Source organism: Dromaius novaehollandiae, chromosome 27 (genome assembly GCF_036370855.1).
Source record: "Dromaius novaehollandiae isolate bDroNov1 chromosome 27, bDroNov1.hap1, whole genome shotgun sequence".
Taxonomy (NCBI): domain Eukaryota; kingdom Metazoa; phylum Chordata; class Aves; order Casuariiformes; family Dromaiidae; genus Dromaius; species Dromaius novaehollandiae.
This window is the reverse complement of record NC_088124.1, coordinates 7,462,843-7,482,911: the sequence shown is the minus strand read 5'-3', so window position 1 is coordinate 7,482,911 and position 20,069 is coordinate 7,462,843. Positions and strand designations below refer to the sequence as shown.

At 54.3% G+C, this 20,069-nt stretch overlaps 1 protein-coding gene across 2 annotated transcripts in view; it reads right to left on the bottom strand.

The window, feature by feature from the left end:
* Positions 1-20,069, bottom strand: part of LRIG2 (leucine rich repeats and immunoglobulin like domains 2) — a 54,674-nt gene that overhangs the window by 9,244 nt on the left and 25,361 nt on the right. For both annotated transcript variants that reach the window (XR_010385244.1, XR_010385245.1), the window contains 8 exons: positions 19,564-19,661; positions 18,263-18,427; positions 15,453-15,535; positions 5,231-5,488; positions 4,496-4,686; positions 3,470-3,783; positions 410-613; positions 34-135 (listed from right to left, as the gene is read on the bottom strand). The gene's annotated coding sequence lies outside the window, so the exon portion shown is untranslated. The remainder of the gene's footprint in view (positions 1-33; positions 136-409; positions 614-3,469; positions 3,784-4,495; positions 4,687-5,230; positions 5,489-15,452; positions 15,536-18,262; positions 18,428-19,563; positions 19,662-20,069) is intronic.

Sequence of the window (20,069 nt, the reverse complement as noted above, 5' to 3'; positions counted from 1 at the left end):
AGCTGCAGGAGCCAGGTGCTGCCGGGCTCTTACCTGCCTGACTCTGGTCCCTGAGCCCTGCCGCTTCTGACCAGAGGAGAGATGCACGTGGGGGTGCCTCCATCTCCTTTGCACGGGATGGGAGGCAGCTCCCTTCTGCAAGGACACATGGGGAAGGAGAATTAATTTCCATTTGCTCTGGTTCAGGACCGGCAATTGCAGAGAAGCTTCTGGGGCTCCCGACTCCGCTCCCACAGCCTGTGTCTGCCAAAGCAATGAATTTCCCTTGATTACTCATCTGTACTGCTTCTGCTACCTTCATTGTATTCTCATTTTAGCTCCTTATCTTTCTTCACGCTCTTCTAACTTCAGCCCGTAAATAGCTCCAGCCTAAGCTGCGGCTATGTGCTCCTCACCAGCTGCTTCTTACCTCTGAGAGCACAGAAAGTAATCACCCACTTCGGGCTACTGCTGGATGCCGCACGGCCCTCTCGGAGCGGTGGGATTGAGCTCACTTAGGGAGTAACACCTGGCCGATGAGGAAAGCGCCAGCAGCGACGGCCCAAGCACTGGCTGCATCCCAGCTCCCTCGGCCACGCGGCTGCTCCGTCCTCCTTGTCCCAGGGAACGGTTTCTGCAATGCACAGAACAAAAATAGATCAGGACCCGGTCTTACTTCCTTCCAGGTTTCTGCAGGCGCAACAGCCTTTGCTCTCCAGCCGTGCATTACCCTGCATAGCCCGGGAACATGAAGTCGCAGCCGAACAATCGAAATGGCACAATTTCGAATCGGATCCCTGGTCCAATAACTACGGATTATCCAACTCTGCTTCTTTTCCTGCGCTCGTTGTTAACCTGCTGTCCTGGCCTAGATTCAGTTTATTCTCATATTACCAAAGGTACTTAAGAACATTCAGAAAACCTCAGCACTACCCACTTACACTTAGCTGAACAGGGATATTATATTTCCTGACGAGGTATTTGAGCAGTGCTGGAACTCAAACATGCCAAATGTTCAGCCTCCTATTCAAAAAACCCCCAAGCACCCAAGGCCACCTCGTAAAAATGAATGCAGCAAGAGCAGTCAAGGCCTGGGGAGCCACAGCTTTTGTCCTCAAGGTGAATATCACAAACCTCGTAGATAGAGGCTCTGACAGGTCATTTATCAAAGCCATGCCCGATAACGGAGCCTCCCCAGTGCTGCTCTCGAGCTTGCTGTGCTGTGAGGGTGGTTTTTGTCCCAAAGCGTTCCGACACCTCCGGCTCCAGCTTGGCTTTTCTTTTAGAAAACGTGAGTGCTGCAGCTGGAGGCACGCACCCCGCGTTCGCACCTTCCACGGCTGACACGCACTTATGGTGGCTAAACCTCAGCCAAAGGAGTCTTGTAAGCTTGCAAAATGATGACTTTAGTCCTTACATTACAAACAGGGTTTCTGAAACATCATGGGGAATTTTAACGGTTCTCTCAAAAATAACTTTTTTTTTAGTGAGACACCAGCATTAGTACCCACGATCCTGTTGCTCATGCGGATTGCACGTGTCCTCCCTAGTCATCGAGCACAGCATGGGGCTCATGTGTTTTGCTCGCTCCCTAAAAATGGGCTCTATCCTTTGCTCACAGCTCTGCAAAGTGTTTTGAAGAAAATCAGTTTACTGTGAAGGCAGAAGGGCAGAGAGTATTGTAACTTTCCCTCAGATTTCAGGTTGTTTCTCTTTTCTATCTGGACATATGGATACAGGAAATCTTTAGGGACCCTGAAAGAGAAAACTGCCTCGCTTTGAATTCCTAAACTGACGGTGCATCTAAGAATAGACTCCAAGGGGAGATGCAAGACCAGGGACACAACAGAAATCCACCACCTTTTCTTACTGTGTGATACTCTTGAAATTTAAAGAGTAAAATATACAGAACGAACAAAAAAGTAGTCAGTCACGTTGAGGACGTTTGGAGGAATGTGCTATTACGTAAAGTGAACCAAGGAAAGGTTAGTAAATACCACGCCTTCCCTTGGGAGCTGCGCTCTTGCCGGCATCATTAGTGTGCTGGCAGGATAACAGATCCCCTTTGCTAACGCTCTAGGTCGCAGGCAAATTAAGATGGAAAAGCCGATGCACTATCAATCTGCATTAGGCACGGCCGACCAGCTCACCTGTCTGGCAGTCACTGCTGTTATGGAAAGGTTAGGACTAGAAAAATAAAACTCATCATTAAACCAAGCGAATTTTGTCCTTGGCTGGCAGCTAGAATAGGCAAAGGGGCATTAGAAGACCACGGGGTGCTTGTCCCAGTTTGCTTACTCCACGGTTTGAGGAGAAAGACCTGCTTTTCCCTGTTGGTGCGGCTGGCGCGTCTCTGGGACACAGTCCCAGCCTGGTGAGCAAGAGGCACGTCGAGACGGCCAGAGGGAAACGCTGCTCTGCCAAAGCAATGTCGCCGAGACGCACGCGGTGCCTCTAAACCCAGCACCTGGTAACTACCTGCCAGCACTGTTAGCCTTTAGACACTGCTTAAATATGCCTGAACAAACAGTCCCAGGGACCTCGTGTGAGCGCTCACGCGCATCAGCCTGCAGAGCAGATGTCCGTGCACAAATGTGCATTTTGGGGAGAGCACGAAATGGTGAAGCTCTTCATCCCACAACTCCTACACAAAATTTCGATTTGAGTTGGATGGGAGGTCCCGGTCATCCGGACGGGATTTCTTGGCAAAGGCTGTGTTGGTGAGACGGAGGAGCTGGAGGCCAGGACGTGCGCACAGTGGAGATGCCCCACGTTCAGGGCTATAGTCACCAGCTCATGTTGGAAGTCGACCCTGGGTCCCCCTCATCCAGGGTCACCGTCCAAAAGCACTTAGCTACAGGTTGCATTCAGGCAAGTTTCTACCCTTAAGAAGTCAGAAAGGCACCGCAATTCCAGCCTGCTGCAAATCTCCCCTGTCCTGTGAGTGGGGAAGGCATGGCCCCACAGCAGTGATGCAAGGCCGGGGAGGGAAGAAGGGCTCCCGAGACAACGCGGTCGAAGTCAGGTTAGAAAGACAAGGACGCTCCCCAGCCTGCTCTGTGGGTGCCGTCGGAGCTCCTGCCTGCCTTCGGGTTTCAAGGAAGATTGTTACTGGGTCGAATTCTCCAAACTGTATGGAAACGGGCCAGAAGGAGCTGCGGCTGCAAAGGGCCACAGAAAGGGCCTCTGCCTTGCGACAGATCAGCCTGGCAGGCAGCTGGCAGGGAAAGCTGGATTTCAGCCTGTTCCTACTCAGCTCAGAAACCTAGTGCCAGCTTACACGAGTGCAGCTTACAAGCTGAAAAGGGACAGACGCAGAAAACACCATTGGCAGGGCACTGGAAACCCCACCCCTGGGCAGGAGCAGGGGTGGGAGGCGAGGGGGGAAGAAGCTTCCCTCGGAGCAGGCCAGGTCTCTCGGCATAGGCGCGAAGTGCTTTTAATAACCAACAGTGTAAACTGCTCTATAAGATTAAAGCATCCCACTCACGGCAAGGATCAAGCGCGGACCTGGGGCTTCTCCGGTGCATGGATTCGCTGCTCCCACGGAAGAGGGCTTGGGACGTGCAGCGCGTGGGGAAGAGATGTTTCTTCTGAGACCGAAGGCGAAACCTGGCAGGAGACCTTGGTCCCCAAGCGGGTTCAGCATCATGTTATGTGCTGAGCAGCTTTCACCGCGTCTGCCTTTCCTCATCCCTGGGGAGCAGATCGACCCCGGCATCGCGCCCAGGCTTTCGGCCAAGGGGCCGTCTCCACCTCTTGCCACGCGTCACGCTTCTCTCTGGTCACAGCTCGAGCAGGGACCTGGAAGGGCAGAGAGCCAGCAGACTGACCCCAGTCCCCAGGGCTCAGCCCTCCGACCTCGCGGTGCAGCTGCTGCAGGACGCCCCACACGTGCACCCGACCGCGCGGAGCAGCCGAACCGACTTCAAACAGAATCGCTGCCCGTGAAACCTCCAGAGTCACATCTGCAGTGAACGACAACAACAACAACACCCACCGGCACACAACACACCATTTCACATCCTGCCTTTAATCTCAGGTTCCACTAACAACCTTCTCCCCATCCAATTACTTGTCTTACAATTGACATCGCAATATTAAATTCCTAAGAACTAAAGCGCTTTGAAAATATAACCTACTTTATAGGAGACGAGATTTTTACTAGAAGTATTTACTTTCTAGTCCTTGACACTATCAAAGTCGCTGATGCCTGATCAGCAGCCGTTTAAACGAGGCCTCCAAACATGTATTCGGGTCGGCATTTCTTAGGCATCATTTGCAGGTTGAAAAACGCTACTGACTGATGGCTGAGCATGTGTGCACGGTGCTGGGCTGTGCTTGGGGAAAGCCACCCCTGGGGACACCCCAATCCCCCAGGGCTACGGCACTGCTTCTGCCTGCGCTGTGCTCTCGGTGCTGCGGTGCCCTGCAAGGAGCATCCTGACGTGCTGGGAATTATGTCAGCACGGACAGAGAGGCTATTGACTATTTAAAAGAAAAGAACATGCGTTACGTAAGTCTCTTGCTGTGGCACAGCCGACGAGCAAGCGTCCCCGCACAGCGGCGGCGAGTCCTGCGAGAGGACCGGCACCGCCTGGCAGCTGGTGTCCGGCCGCTTGTGCTCCTCCCGCGGGAATAAAACAGTCCAAAGTTGGGATTCAGCCCCTCCTGCGGCGCGGCAGGCCGACGACCCTGGCGAGCGTCCTGCATGGATGGAAACGCAGGTGGTACACTGAGTACACTATTTTGGTTCTGCTCTGAAAACTGTGCAGCTACAGCGCGTCCTTGAAACCCATCTCCTGCCACTGCCTAGAGGCACTTGAGCACAGGCAGACCCGGCTTGCCAAGACCCTTTAGCCTCCACGAAAGCTGAAGTGCAATCCCCTCTCTCCCAGCCGCTCTCGGAGACGCAGAGCCTGCTGCATGCGGCACCGTACAGCCGGTGTTAGCGCTGCAGACTCATTACTACGCAGCTGAAGCATCCAGAAGCAGCTCAAACACAAAATGGGAAACATTTCCACTGCTGCACACAAAGTCCTAAGCCAACGAGGAAGACAGCGGTACTGCTGGTACACATTTCTGCCTGGCCTAGTCCCTAATTAGATATTGCTGCACAAACCTAAATGGGGAGGCATTAACTTTCACTCCTAAAGCAAGGTGCAATTAGTTGGGCATAAAGGAACACTGAAGTGATACTAATTACCCTCTAAAAGATGAATGGAATTGAGTCAGAGAAGCAGAAAATTACCTTTGTGGGAAATGGGCTTCGGAGTTTAAACTGAAGCAGCAGTGGCAGCCGGACGGGCGCTGCTGAGGTTCGGCGCTGCTTGTCCTCCCTCGTCCCGCGCGCCGGCTGCACGGCCTCTCCCGCGGATGGGCCGGATCCCCCAGCACGAGGCAGCTCTTGGCATTGCTAAAAAACGTCTGGCAGCTTCTGTCTCCTTGGGCAAGGGGCTGATTGTCGGACTTGGGCAGAACTGCAGGACACCGGCAGCTGCCTGGGAATCTGCGAGGGGGAAGGTTTTTTGATACCAACCTTCGGGCACAGACTTAGCCACAGCTGCCTGGTCACCCCGCTCTCCGGCCAAGGCGCTGGGAGCGCTTGGTGCTGCCGGGCACAAGGGGCTTGGCTACATGCTGCCCCTTCTTCATACGCAGCTGCTCTGTAAAGCGTCCGAATGAAAAATACTTTAAACAGCAGCACAGAGAGGCCACAGTCCCGCAGCCTCGTCCACGGCAGCTGCAGGGAGTGGCAGCTGAGCCCGCGGACGTGTGGGGGACAGGCTGCACTGCTGTGGTCACAGCAGCCCCGTCCTGCAGAGCACGGGCACGCACGCACGCACGCAGCGGCGGGGACGTTACTCACACCATTGCTGCAACCCAGAAAGCCTCACGCTGCAAGGCCAGCTCAAACTGACTGTGTGTCTGCAGGATCCTAGTCCGGCATGCGCGGATACAGCTGGGGAAGAAGCATGCTTTTCCAGGCATGAGCACGAACCTCATCACTGCTTCAGCGATTCAAAGACAGCTCTCCCTGCAGCAACTTCCATGCCCTTCCCCTCACCGTGCAAACTGTCCTGCATCCACAGCACTGACGAAACAACCCACCGTGAAAGCCCCACTCAGGCTGCGGCAGGAAAACCAAGAGGGGAGCAGTGGGTGACCACCCCTTTCTACGTGATGTGCGTCGTGGAGGAGCAGCGTAAGTTTGCAGTGCTCACTGCAGCGCTCAGTTACCGAACGCTGCCCCTGCAGCCCTCCCCTGCCCCGAGCACGGCCCTCGCACAGACCCAGGCGCAGCACGGCAGGAGCCAGCGGGGCCCGTTTTGCAGTTCAGCACCAAGGCAAACACCAGCAAACAGCTCACATGTTGCCTTCCCAGCTGGGGAGCACGCACAGGACTGCAGGACATTTGTGGAATTAGTTTCTATTTTTAAGTTTAAGACAGACAGATCTGTGGTGGCTGATCCCAACCTCCCAAAACGGAGCGAATGCAATGCAGCCGCCTGTCAGCCACAGCGTGAAGGTCGCAGCTCTGCTCCCTGGGAGGAGCACAGAGGCAGGAGGCTGAACGTGAGAAACCGTGCGCGTCCCTCGGCCGGCCCTCGGGAGAGAGGCACCTGCCACGAAGAGGAGCCTCCCACCGAGTCAGGGGGCCAGGCCTGGAGGATGCCGAGCTGCTGCAAGTGCTTCATCTCAAACCCCAAAGCAAAAAACTTGTCTTCTAACAATAATTCACAAGCACCTCGACTAGCCTATTTTGTTTATTCCTGGAAACCTTCCAGATTTTTAATTAGCTCTTCACTATTCTCTACCCATTTAGCAGTATCCAAGGAGTCTAACATATTATTTTTGTGTCTATCCAGCAGGCTTCTCAGTACTAGCTCACAGCACTTTGCTGACCAGTAATTGCTTCTGATAGCAGCACATAATTCATCACAGACAAACTCTCCTCATTGCAGCCTGCTCCAAGGTGGACAGCAGCTCTGTAAATGAGCAGACACCCTACATTACCCATTTTCCTGGAAAGATGAAGTTCCTCCAAAGTATCACACAGATTCGCCACCAAACAACCGTGCCCCAGCCCCATGCCCCAGCCCCATGAACGGGGGGTGTGTTAAGGCATTGCCCCTTGAAGGTCACGGCTGCCGTGGGGTGATCCCACCAAGGCGCAAAGGGCCCCAGGTCCCAAGCACACGTGGTGGTGGCAGGACTCACAAGCAAATGGGGATCTGCCCTGAGCTTATTCTCTTGCAGACATTAGAAAACTGGTCCTGATAGCAGCAATCCAGCTGCACTGGAGTCTAAGCCATCTTTCTGTCTCAAATCCTTTGCTCCATGGCTATGTGTATGTACAAAGCGAGCTGGGGTGCTTGCTGGGGCGCTGGGAACCAAACAGCACAGCTTCAGAGCTTTTTTACGACCAACACAACGTTTGACAGAGACGTGCTGCAAACAGCCCCTGCAATAGCCCTTTGCACACACGCTTTAGGTGAATTTTTAGGCTGAGCAGCCAAGGTGAGGCAACGCTCTTGCCCTTCAGATGAAGCAGGGCGAGACTGACAGCTGCACCCAGCTCTGCCGGGGCTGCGGAGATGCAAAAATCTTTTGCATGCAAGACAGATCTCCCTAGCACATCCTGTTCAGGGCTGAGTTTCCCCAAGAGAAAGCTTAGGGCTGGGGGCTTCATCACCCATGGTCATGGTCATGCAAAACCACCTGCATCCTAGCGCTCCAGGAGCTGCAGCACCATCTGTTCCACCCCAGGCAGGCAGCATGTTCTGCCGTGCAGCTCCTGGGACTTTTAATGGTAATTAACAATCTGCTCTACTTGAATCTCAGCGTAAGGGGTTAGGGGAGGCAGCTGGCTGGGGTCTGAAGCAAGGCGCATACCAGGACGGCTCTGACGCAGCTGGGAATGCTTCCAGAAAGGAGGGAGAGACCTGGCGCCCTCTGAGGCACAAAACCTCCGGAGCCTCATGCTTTCTCTACTGCTCTCCGAGTTTATACGTATAAAATCGTTATGTTCCCATCAAAGCCACTCCCTGATTTATGCTTATAGGAGAAGCTCATGGAATACATTGTGGGAACTAAAAATTTTAAAAGGCAATTTGAAAAGCAGCTCAGGAGGCAATCTGCTTCCAGGTGCCACTGCCACTTGCTCTCCCTGCTGCACAGGACTAGCTGTACCCGCAGCGCAGGTTGCTTGCTCCAGCCCTGATTTGAACGCCGTTTTCATTTACAAGATGCATTATTTACCAATCTGACATGCACCTAATTTAAAAACAAGATTTATCAGCAAAAAGGCTCTGCTTGCTACAGCGCCTTGCAAGAAGCACACCAGAGAGCTGCACTGGGCCTGGGCTGAACACGCAGATTCCTGCCCCATCCGACACCAAACGCTGCTAGGGGCTGAGCCCCGGCCGGGGCTGGGCACGCTGTCCTGTCCACGTCGGTCACCTGCCCTTGATGCAGTCGAACCCACCCGACAGGGCCTGGGAGCGGGACCGCCGGGAGCAACCCGGAGATCCGGGGAGGGGGCTTGCTGTCAGCCCACGGCACCATCACAGCAGGATGCCCCCTGCTCACGGCAAGCGCTGCAGAAACGCCCGCAAGTCATCGGTGCAGGGGCACGGCTCTGCAACCAATGCGCCGTCCATTTCACTGTTCACAAGAGAGATCTGTGAAACTGGGGATAAAATTAAACACATCTGTAGACTTTGCAGCGTCTCTCACTCGGTCTCGCAAATTGGATTTTTAGGGCACATTTAAATACTCATTTGTATGAAGACAACTAGTAAAAGCCGTGGGAAGGCTCAGATGTGAGGTGTACGTTTTCAGAGTGATTTTTCCTAACCCAGGAACAAGTTGCACATCCACCCATAGCACGGTCCTTGGGTACTGCGAAAGCAGCACACTGCAAAGGTCCGGCAGGCACTGCCGTGGGTGCAAAGCCGGGTGCAGAATTCAGATGCGAGGTTTGGGCTCCCCGTGTCACTAGTGCTACCCTGTAGAGCCAATACCACGGCCCAGGGCAACATGCCAAGCTGATGAAGTCCCAGCCACAGCCCCACCAAACTTGTAATTCAAGCAGACAAGTCGAGAGAAAGGAGGCCTAGACCAAGGGAATGACCTTCATAGCACCACAGTCTGTTCAATGCCAGCCAAGATCACAGATCTCACAGCCAGATCCTGTCCCTTTTGGGTACCTGCTTGATGAGCACAAGGGGAGCGAAGGCCTTTCCCGCACTGCAGCATCAGCAGAGCAGGAGAGCAGCTCGCAATGCCTCCGTGCTGCCGTGCCGCTTGCGCTGCAAGAGAATGGATGAGCGTTAGCCACACGACTGTCCAGCAAGGGAGGGTATGAAACCCACACGGGAAGACACGGGTGCTCCCCGCAAAGCAAAGCCTGCCTCCCCGCGTCACCTCCTGCCCTCGGCACACAGCCTGCCCTGTGCCCTGGCTCTCCGAGTTGCCCACATCCGCTGATCGGAGCTGGATCTGCCCAGCTCCGCTGGCCTGCTGGCACTTCAGCAACTGAGAAGCATCTTGTCTTTTGTACCAGCTGGTAGAAACGGCTCCCTCCAGCAGAACAAAGCTGGAGGAACTGCTTGGGTGCCAAGGAATTTTTAGCAAGTCGTGGGAAGTGTCAGACGCTCTGCAAAGGTGCGACTGTTCACAAAGAGCGAAATGTAACCGGAGCTCATCGACGGATCAAAACCCACCCTGTGAATGGGACAAAGCCACTTGGAAGACCAGTGTCCTCTCCCCGCCTGGCCCTTCCTGGTGGCATCCCACTGTGCTCACGTGCTCCCCTCCTTCCCGCAGCAGCACCACCGTCCCTGCACGCCAGCCCCTTTGCTGCCTCCAGCTCTCCCACTGCTGGGGCTGAAATAACGCCAGGTCTGTGCTCTGCACTAGGGCAATATAAAGCCACCAAGCCAGTCAGAGGAGATGCATGGGAAGATTTTACAAAATTTCCCCCCCTTCACCCCTCCGCTCTCTCCGTCCTCAGATGGCACGCAACAAGGAGACGCTGCCCGGTTGCCAGCCCTGCCTGTGATGCTGTCCCTTCCCCGGGCTGCATCCACCTGCCTGTCTCAAAAATTACTGAGGGGCCCTTTGCCCCCCCGGCCTACCTATGTGTTAATGCACGGACACACACATATACACGTGCGTGCATATACACACACACTTTCTCCCGGCATTTCTAGCCTGCCTGTGCAGCCAGGAGCTGGAACATGCTGTAAACACAGCTAAATATTTAATGTTCAGAGAGAGCATTTTTCAGATGACCTAGATTTCCTCTCCCCAGACTCCACGTTGAGACCAAAGGGGGTTGCATGGGGCAGACACATGGCCACTTCCATGCGTAAAACCCCTCTGGTGAAATGAGTCAGGACAGCAGATCCTCCCATCCTCCTGTCCGGTCTTCCCATGGCTCCTGTTGGAGCCAAAATCGACACACGCTTATGGGTGCTGCTTTACATATTTGCTATGGGAGCAACAGATCCCGTAGCAGTGAGCGACCACGTAAAATATGCAAATACGCCGCTGCCCTCAGAAGTGTGGGAACACGGGATCAGAGCCGGCGGAGCAGCCAGGACCCAGCGGGCCCCGGACCACGCGCTGCCTCCAGAACAGCCCATTCCCACCGCAGGCAACTCCCACGGGAGAGGCGCCTCCGGAGAGCGGACAGCCGCCAGCTCCGCAGGGATTGCCCGCCGGCTCCCGCGGCCCCAGAGGGGAGCCTGGGGGCTGCTGCCCTCCTGCTCCAGCCCAGACACGCGGCAGTCGTGTCCTCCCCCAGCAGCGCCTCCTTATCAATAATAAAAGGCAATTTCCCCAGGCAGAGCTGGGAGATTACATAGCTATTCGTGCTCTTCATCTGCTACCGATGGGACAGGAAGAAGCTTTAATAAGATGTGATTTGACAGTAACACAAAACAACAACAGCATTAAGGGAAGAATAATGGCAAAGGCAGCTGTCAAAAACCTCATGTTCTCTAACCGAGGGAAAGAAATCAAAGCTGTCAGGCTTCAGCGGAGGAGCGAAGGGCGGACAAAAGGGAGGGCAGGATTACAGCACAGCAGCCAGGTATCGCCACCCGCCAGAGCAGGAGGGACCCTGGGGGTCCCGTTTCCCGGGACCGGCTGAAACCCGGGAGCGCCCGGCCCGGGGCAGCCCGCCTGGGCACAGCGAGGGCGGCCAGCCTCCGCTAATCCCGCGGGTAATTACTCACAACTGGGGGGCAGAGCTTGGAGAGAGACCTCTCCCCCTGGCCCTTGGCCGGAGCAGATGCCGCTGCTGCTAATAATGCCAAAGCTCAGCGCTGCTTAGCTCAAGCCAATTAGACTTGCCCAACTTAGGCTGGCAGGGCAATCTTTCCTTTTAACGAGGTCACTGGATCTATGGATGTTTGCATATTCCCCTTACTTAGTTTGAGCTTGTGCTCAGTAATTCAAGTTTGCTCACAGAAGTCCAAATTACATTAATGCGACTGCTCTAGAGAAATGTATCGGGTGCAATCAAGGCACCCAGCTCATCAGAGAGAGGGAGGGGAAAAAAAAAAGGGCATTACTCCTTTTCATGGGAATGCAGATCAGCGGGCGTCAACCACACAAAGCCCTACGAGGTTCTGGCCAGACAAGATCTCATTAAGATTCTATTATGCCTCTATACTTATAATTAAAAACTGAGGGTGAGAAACTGAGAGGTCCCCATAAAGACTAGATCCCCTTTTCTAAATATTGGCTGCATTTTATGAGCCACATTAATACAAAAAACAGAGGAATAGGATTCTGAGTCCTTGGAGAAGTGCCCTGCCCATGAAAAGCAGCACTGCTGGAGCATTTCTGCATACTATTAGCCTCCTTTAAATGCAGAAATCCTGGTAGGAGGCTTCTGTGTTACAAATGCTTCCACCATTGTAGCTCAGCAGATCCCCCTGCAAGGCCCCCTCTCCGTGAGGCAGCAAGTGCTTGAGTCTTGCTAAGGCCTTCAGGAGAAAACGGCATTGCAGACGGAGACTGCTGGGCGGCAAGACCCTGGAAGGTTCTGCACGAAACCGCTGATATATATTTTATATATAAACACCGCCTCACCAGAAAAGGGGTCAGGAAGCTAAGCTGGAACAACACCATGTCACGCTTTCTTGTCGGAGGCGCCCCTTTCCCCAGCCGTGCTGTGCTGATGCCTGCAGGACGGTACATGGGAAAAACAATCATGCAAAAATTGTATCCCCTCAGGAGCTGGTGTTCCTGTGGATAGGATGCCGGTCCGTAGGACGGACGCATCCGCTGCTGTCACGTGTCGGCTGCCGCTGCTTCCTCCGACTGCGCGGCGCCGTGTCTCATGTAAGCTGCCGCGGGGCCGTGACACCCGTTACATAACCGGCTCGTGAATCTTTCGGCGGCACGGCAGGTGAGCGTCGGGCGGCCGGACCCGCCGGGCGAGGGCTGTGCTTCGGGAGCAGCAGCGTGCCGCGGCAGTGCTCATTTGCACCGCGTTCCTGACCGGCTCTCCCGGGGAATCGGCTCACCCCGACGCAGGCTGGGCACGCGGGGAGACCGGCTCCTCCAGCGCCTGCACACCTCGGACGGAGCAGCGCTGCCCCTCGCTCCCCTCCTCTCTCCACCACCTCTTCTGCGATGCCCTCTCCCCTCTGCTAAACCTGTCCCCTTCGCGGTGACAGCAGTGATTCACTGCTGGTCCTTTTACCAGAGAACGCTCCTTCCCCACTCGCTTTACGGTGCTGAGAGCTGCCAGCCAGGGACGCCACAGACACCAGATTGCTTTTAGCTGCTCAGACATGCAAGGCTGCCTTGTTCTGTGCAAGGCGCATGCTGTGTGAGCAAGCTCAGCCAAAACACAGTCGTTTAGGAAAACCTCTCCACAAAAGCACTAGCACAGCCACAGGACACGCAGCCCGAGCACCAAGAGGGAATCCTGGACTGCTAGAGCTGACTATTGCTTCCTGTATTTAATGATAGCGGAGGGAGGAAAAAAACGGGTAGAAAAAGTTCCATTTACAAGAACATCATAAGCCTCAAGAGCACTTCCTGCATCAAACACTGTCCTGAGGATAAACAGCATTGGTTAGGAAGCCATGGTTTTAACTACTAGAGTTCATTAAATTGCTGAGCAGCAGAAGCTCCGAGAAAAACTTACTCCGCCGTTTCCTCCGAAGAGTCGGGCTCCAGCCGTCAGCCGTGCTGCCTGCCGCAGTGCTGCCGTGCCTTGAAAGCGCACCGGCCTCAGCCCGCTGCCCTGAGCGGCGACGGGCTTCTCCGCCCCGGGCCCTGGCTGCAGCCTGGCTGCTTCGCCTGGCGACCGGGCTCCTCGTAGGGGTGTTTTCGGCCCCTGGTGCTTTCTGTGCTGGGTCTGGCTCGTGCCTGAGCAGTCTGGGGACAGGCAAGGGCAGAGGCCGGTGACTAACCACACCACCTGAACCAATAAAGCTGACGGCGGTCCAAAAGTCGGTCAATAAAAAGCAAGGAAAGGTCTGATAATGTATATGTCTGGAAAGACGAACAAAAGGGGCTTAATGAAACCTTTATTTTAAAAATATGTTTTTTAATTTAAATGCAAATTGGGTGCTGTGTTATCTGCAGGTCACTTTTGCTGACACACTGCTTAATTAGCAGGGATGAGTTTCAGGAAGCAAAGGCAGCTAATGGCTGGCCCTTTCCTGTGCATTTGTTTTAAGTTAATTAAAATTTTTTCAGAAAGGATCTGTCCTGCTCTGCAGAACAGCTCCTGACTCTGTTCAGCAAGTCCTTCCCGAAGCCAAGCATGCTGCCAGGGACACTCTCAGCAGGCTATCAGCTATTAATCGAGTAGGGCACATTTATTTCTGCAACTTGCAATCCCCTTTGGTGAGTCACAAATCACAGCCCACTGCTCAATAGATGAGCCTGCACCATTCAGTGCCAGGCAAAATGGTATCAACAATAAATCTGAGCAAGGATGTGGGAGATCTTTCTAAATGCTGGGCTGAATTACACATATAAGTCTTCAGAAGAGACATTAAACCTAATATGAAATTGTACCTTCAAAGTGATGAGCGGAGCAGTTATCCCCTATGTTACACACAAGTTATGCGTAAGGATCTTATTTAGAGAAAATCTGCCTTTGCCAAGAGAGATGAGCTGCAATCGGAGAGTTACAATCTGTGCTCTTCAAAAACGTGCTAGCACTGACGATGCATCGCATCTCCAGCAATGGGGTTTGAACTCTTGTCTTAATCCAGCTTCGCTTTGCGGCTGTGGTGCCCACCACGTGCATGACCCTCCCGCAGCGCGGGGAGCGAGGGAGGCTCTGCGGCACCGGCCAGCAACCGTGCGAATGCCCAGAGCAGCCCGGCTGCCAGACACGCACCGACAAGCAGCTGCTGGAGGCAGCAAGGGAGCTGAGGTAATGTGCATTTACAGGAACGATCTGAGTCACGGGCAAGGGCGGCCAGGGCAGACCCGCAGAGCAAAAAGGGTTGTGTTCGAGGCCAAATTCCTGCCAGAGCTCGTGTTAGTGCAGCCACGGGGCCAGTTCCCAGCGGGGCATCAGGCCCGCGCCACGGTGCTGCGGCAGGGCGTGCTCCTGGGTGGACGCTCCACGCACCGAGCAGAGCCGACCACCCCGCTGGCTCCGCGGCCGCGTGCAGACGGAGCCTGCACTGCCTGGATGCAACCCCAGCTGGGTCTCGCTCACAGACGTGGTCGTGGTGACAGCTGTGGCAGTGGAGAAGGCCCAGGGAAGGTCAAAATGAGATGGCACTTGCTTAGGAACAGGCACGTGCTAAGTGGCGAGCTTGTTCCAGAAGGGAGCTTATCTGGGAATTTAGCAGAAGGAGATTTTAGGCAGCTCCATGCTGTGGGCTAGAATTTGTCTAACAATTTAACTGACTGGTCGGTTTTGTTTCAAGCGCCTGGACAAACTTGGAGAGGGTTGTGCTGCAGCTGGCAATGCAGCAGGTCCTAAGGACTCTGCACACAACCCACCAACATAACACTCCCTCCACGATGCTGCCCTTGCAAACAACTGATGCACACAACAGACGCAGGGCATGAAGAACTAGCAAGCAGAGATTGCAGGGTCCTAACTGTATTTTTTCCTAGAGAAAATCACAGGAGCAGGGTGGAAAATTTGCAGCAGTGAACAGACTCACAAACCTACCCAGAGACATGCCATGTGGTTGCAAGTATGGCACATGGTGTAACTCACAACCCAGGAACCGTCTAGGGTCTCTGAGCACCAGGCTCAGAAGGGCACTACACAACAGAGAAAAAAACTTAAAGGCACAAAAGCCCCCAAGGTCCAGCAGCACTCTAAGCCTTTAGAAGCTACTTCATTTTCAGCAATCTTTCTTGTGCTAAACTGTGCTAAATACCAAACAGTAACAGACATGTTAGCACAGGGACACAGCGTGGCGGCCCCTGAGGCTGGGGAATTACAGAGGCAAGAGTGAACTCACCATCCTTGTGCTGCCTGTTCCCATCACCTCGTCAGCAGGCTCATCTCAGGTAGCCACAGCTGCACAGCAAGCGTAGCATGAGTCTGGAGGAGCAACGCACTGAGGTCAGTTCCCAGCACACGGCAAACAGCAGCATCACTTCCTGCCCAAACCCAAACAGCACTGCAAATAACAGCCGAACCAGCCCAGCGCTCCTTGGTGGCTGGGGCTGCCCAGCCTGGTAGCTGAGCACAGCACGCGCCTGCCCCAGGCTGCCTGCAGGCTCAGACAGGCTCCCCGAGGCAGAGGTGCTGCTCATCACCCTAATGACCCCCCACACACACACTGCTTCTGCCTGTTGAGCTGGAGATGCAGGGTCCATCCCGGGCCCTGGAAGGGGAATGTGTCAGTGTCACTGGCAGGAAGGACAGCCCTGCTAGAGGTTGTCCCCATGGCAGCAACTACCTGCCACTAGGTCTGAGCATCTCCTAGGTGCTGCTCAGACGCCTTGGCGTGATTTGGGAATTCACCTCCCTGCCTGCTGGCTGCTGTTGGAAAGCATCTGCTCTCCATGCTCTGACGCCTGGTATCCAGCCTTCCCCAGCACAGACATCCCCACGGACCTGCACTGAGTACAGGCGCCTGCAGCCTTGCCCAGGGACAGCTACAGGGCCAGGAACAGGCAGCAGTCCCTCCACCCGACTCCATAAAAGCACCTGGCACCCAGAAAAGCCCCTTGGATGGATGTGCTGGGGCTGCAGTACACACAGGGATCGCGCTGCCTGCCTCGCTCGCTGCCCTGCGCGGGACAGGCTGCTGCTGCTTTAGGACCTTGCTGTGCTGGGAAGAGCCCGGCGGGTCGTGCTGACCCTCACTCAGCAGAGCCACGTCACAGCCTTGCATAGCTACACAGGCCGGAGCGGGTCAAATGCGACAAGCTCAGGTTACTGTCCTCCTACCAGAAGCACTCACAGCTACGCGTATCAGACTAATGCTGTGCCCCACTAAACCATCCCACCCAGCTAAGCAATTCCCTCTGCTGCTGGCCTGAATTTCCAGAGCAAAACTTGCCGGCTGCTGTACCATGTCTCCTGTAATTCAGCCATCTGGACTCGCGTTCACTGCAGGAGGGTAACTTTCCCAGCACCCGGGCCGGGCAGCAAGGCCAGGTGCTGGGCAGATGTGGGTGGGTGGGAGGAAGCTCTGGAGAGAGAGTTTCAGCCCAGTGGCTGCAGCGTGGCTCACATGCACCGAGCGGGAGAGCATGCGGGTCTGCTGGCCCTGCCCCAGGCACGCACTGCCCCTGCACAGTGCAGGATCGTGCTCTGGGACGAGGTTCAGCCCTGTGCGCGTGGACGGGCTCTTGTACCCTGCTCTGCTGGGGGTGCACGGCTGGGCCATGTGGGCTCTGCAGCATCTGAGGGGGAAAGCTGCAGTCTGCAGGACGAAGCAGCCGTCAGCTTGCAGAATAAACCCCGATAAACCTTTGTCAGCAGAAAGGAGAAGCAGAGCAGGAGGAAGAGTCTCAGACCCTGAGGCAGTGACAGCTCTGAGGGTGCACAGAGCGCGTGGCTCTGCAGAGCACATGGTTGAGCACACCAGCCTCCTGTGCCTGTCAATAAACATTTACAGTTTAATCAGCATGTGTCCCTCTGCAGAGCAAATCAATACCATCTCATTGGGAGAAAATGAGATAAACTGTAGCCTTAATAGTGCTCCATTTCCCTGCAGATAGGAATCCCAATCTGGGCCTGCCTCCCAGATGCAGGAAGAAAAGGCCCTTAATTAAAAGACATGCTCTGAGGTTGCTCCGTTCTCTGCAGTGCTGCATTTAATCCCATTTCCTGTCCTGACCTGCTCAATGAAACTGAGAACGAGCAGACCCAGAACAGCTGAGTTTCAGACACGGGAAGAAAAACCAAGCAGCAGTTATGGTCTAGCAGGCAGAACACAGTGTTCACTCCCAGGCTCCAGGCCTGTTTTTGTCATGCGTTTGCTGGGCTTTTGGGCAAGCTATTTCTTTTCTCCTTCTGCATCTGTAACCTGGAGGTTATGAGCTCATTCATCCTCCTAAAGTGCTTTGGAAATCACAGATCAAGTACGCATGCATGCACACACATAACAGCAGCTAATAAGTACCTTCGTTCTGCTCACCTTGGAATCTGCAGGCGGGAAGTTATGAGGGACAATAAACTGAATTAACACTAAGAACTGCTTCCACTGGCTAGCTTGATGTGTATGCACTTTTCCTGCTATCTAGCACACGCCCCATCAGACACACATGCACACGATCTAGGCAGTCAGGACCAGAGCACTCCCATGGGTCTGACATCTGGTTCCAAACATCTGCGTGCTTTCCAGAGTGAGGTAATCTAGTTCCACATCGCTGTTCTTTCCCAGTTAGTTACTTCAGGGCAAGAGCCACAAAAATTAGGATTTAGATGTAATTTGTTCCCTATATTTTTGTCTGCCTACAAATGACTAGTTTCATTTAGAAAAAAGATCCTGTGTCTCTTCCAGCTTTCTACATGTGAAAACAGCAGCCCAAATCCCTGGGCGGGCTCCCGAAGAAGGCAACAGCCATGGCTGCGCTGGCACTGCACTCTGCCTTGCCAAAGCCTGGCTGGGTCTGGGACTCTCACACAAACCAACCATCTTCTCCTTCCATCCCAATTATTTGCTTATTCTCTTACTAAGCTCATACCCTGAAGGACTTGGAAAGCTGGGCTGGATTTGATGGAAAGCAAAGCCATCGCCCCATAAGGATGGGCGAACACCTTCCTAACCAGGAGCCCAGCTTGCAGGGATCCCAGCGATGGCGCAGCCCTCACCTGCTCCCAGCCAGCACCGACAGCGCTGCTCCTGGAGGAGGGACGGGATGGCGTGTGGCAGCTCCAGGAAAGCCGAGTGCATCCCGGTGCTGCGACAGCTCAGGCAGCAGTTTTGCTGTGGACTGGGCAACTTCCGCCAGCCGGCGGTTCGAGGCAGGTCTGGATCTGGGGGGACAATCTCAACGTTAGCACATGCCGAGAGCTGTGACAGCTCATGCATCGCTGCAGCTCTTCACAGGCCCAGCCCAAGCCCCCTGCCCACTTCCCCAGGAGTTGAATCCCTCAGGAATGATCTGTGCATTAGACTGCCTCTTCAGCCCATGCTGTTACAATGCACCAAGCGGCAGGGACGCTGTCACTGCGCCTGTTACACAAACACCTAGGTTTTTGTCACCTAAGCTCCCCCCTACCCCTGCCACTGGGGACACAGGGGACATGCACGGGGCAGACGGACACCAGCCCCATGCCACTGCTCACAGCGCTAACCAGCTCTGTCACTCTGGAGTTCGGAGCAGTCTCTGAAGGGGCACAGACTGTTCTCTGGGAGGAGAGGAGCCTCCAGCCGCCAGGAATCAGGCAGGCAGGGGAGAAGGTGGTTCAACGAAGTATCCCAGTATGTTCAAACCACCAAAGGATTAAAGCAAGGAAGGGATAGGATCTTCCACAAAAACTGAGTCATTAGCAAAGCCTGAGGGTAGATGCAATTGTTTTCTGTTTTTTCCTCTCTTTGATGACCCAGTTTTTTTAATCTCATCAGCACCAAGCTACAGTGTTAATTTTTAAACATGCTTGGGTAACTGAGAACATTAACTATTCATGATCTTATCTTCAATAGCTGTTGGTTCTCTGACACTATGCCAGGGTTGAGATGTACATAATGAACCAGGGAGCTCTAAACTTTCCAGGGAAGGTGATAGCTGGTTTTTCCTGAGCGTCTTGCTGGAATGATCACAGGATGGGGCTGGGGGAGTTCATAACACTCGCACTCCCGGGCAAAGCGAGACTTGTGGGGCAGACTCGTATCATTGGGCTCACCCTCCTACAATTATGGTAGCCTGAAAATACTGAGCATAAAAAACCTGGTATCTGGGGAATGCTGTGGGCACACTCCAGAAGTAAAGCACTCCGAATGCTGCAGCTCCATTCCCCTAGGAAACCTCAAAGCACTATATAAATAGCGAACAAGCCTCCTGAGCTGGCTGAAAGGAGATAGGCATGTGTACCGTCCACTTCACAGCCCGCTATACCCCCTGAGGCCACATATTAGCACCAAGAGAATCCTTTTTTATCAGGCATCCAACCTGACACACTGAAGTTATGCACTGACAGCCACAGAGCTCAAACCTCTTCACCCGCAGCCATTAGTGCTTTGGAGAAGACGGCAGCCCTTGAACTCTTGCTAGAAATGAAAAACAAAGGAATACAGCATTAGGGCCATGACAAGAGACAACAGAAGTAACAACAGTTGCTTGAGGTCTGACTTTGCTTTTTGGATGCTGCTGCGTAGGTCCTACAGACGCGATACGCCTCTGCACTTGTGGGAGCAGGCGCAGGCCACGAGGACCCGGGCAGCACTGCCAAACACATCACATGCTGCCCCAGCAAACCGGGCACGGACCCAAGACAAAGCTGCCAGCTGACCGACCCCACCTCTGCCACACAGACTGCTCCTACAGCTGTCAGCAAGGCAGCAACCTCTGCGCAGGCTGGCTGGCGCTCCTGGAGAAGCACAGCGCTGAGATCCGCATCTGGAGCTTCCCTCTGCCAGACCGGTCCCCTGGGCAGCCCCTGGCAGCTAGAGCTGGGA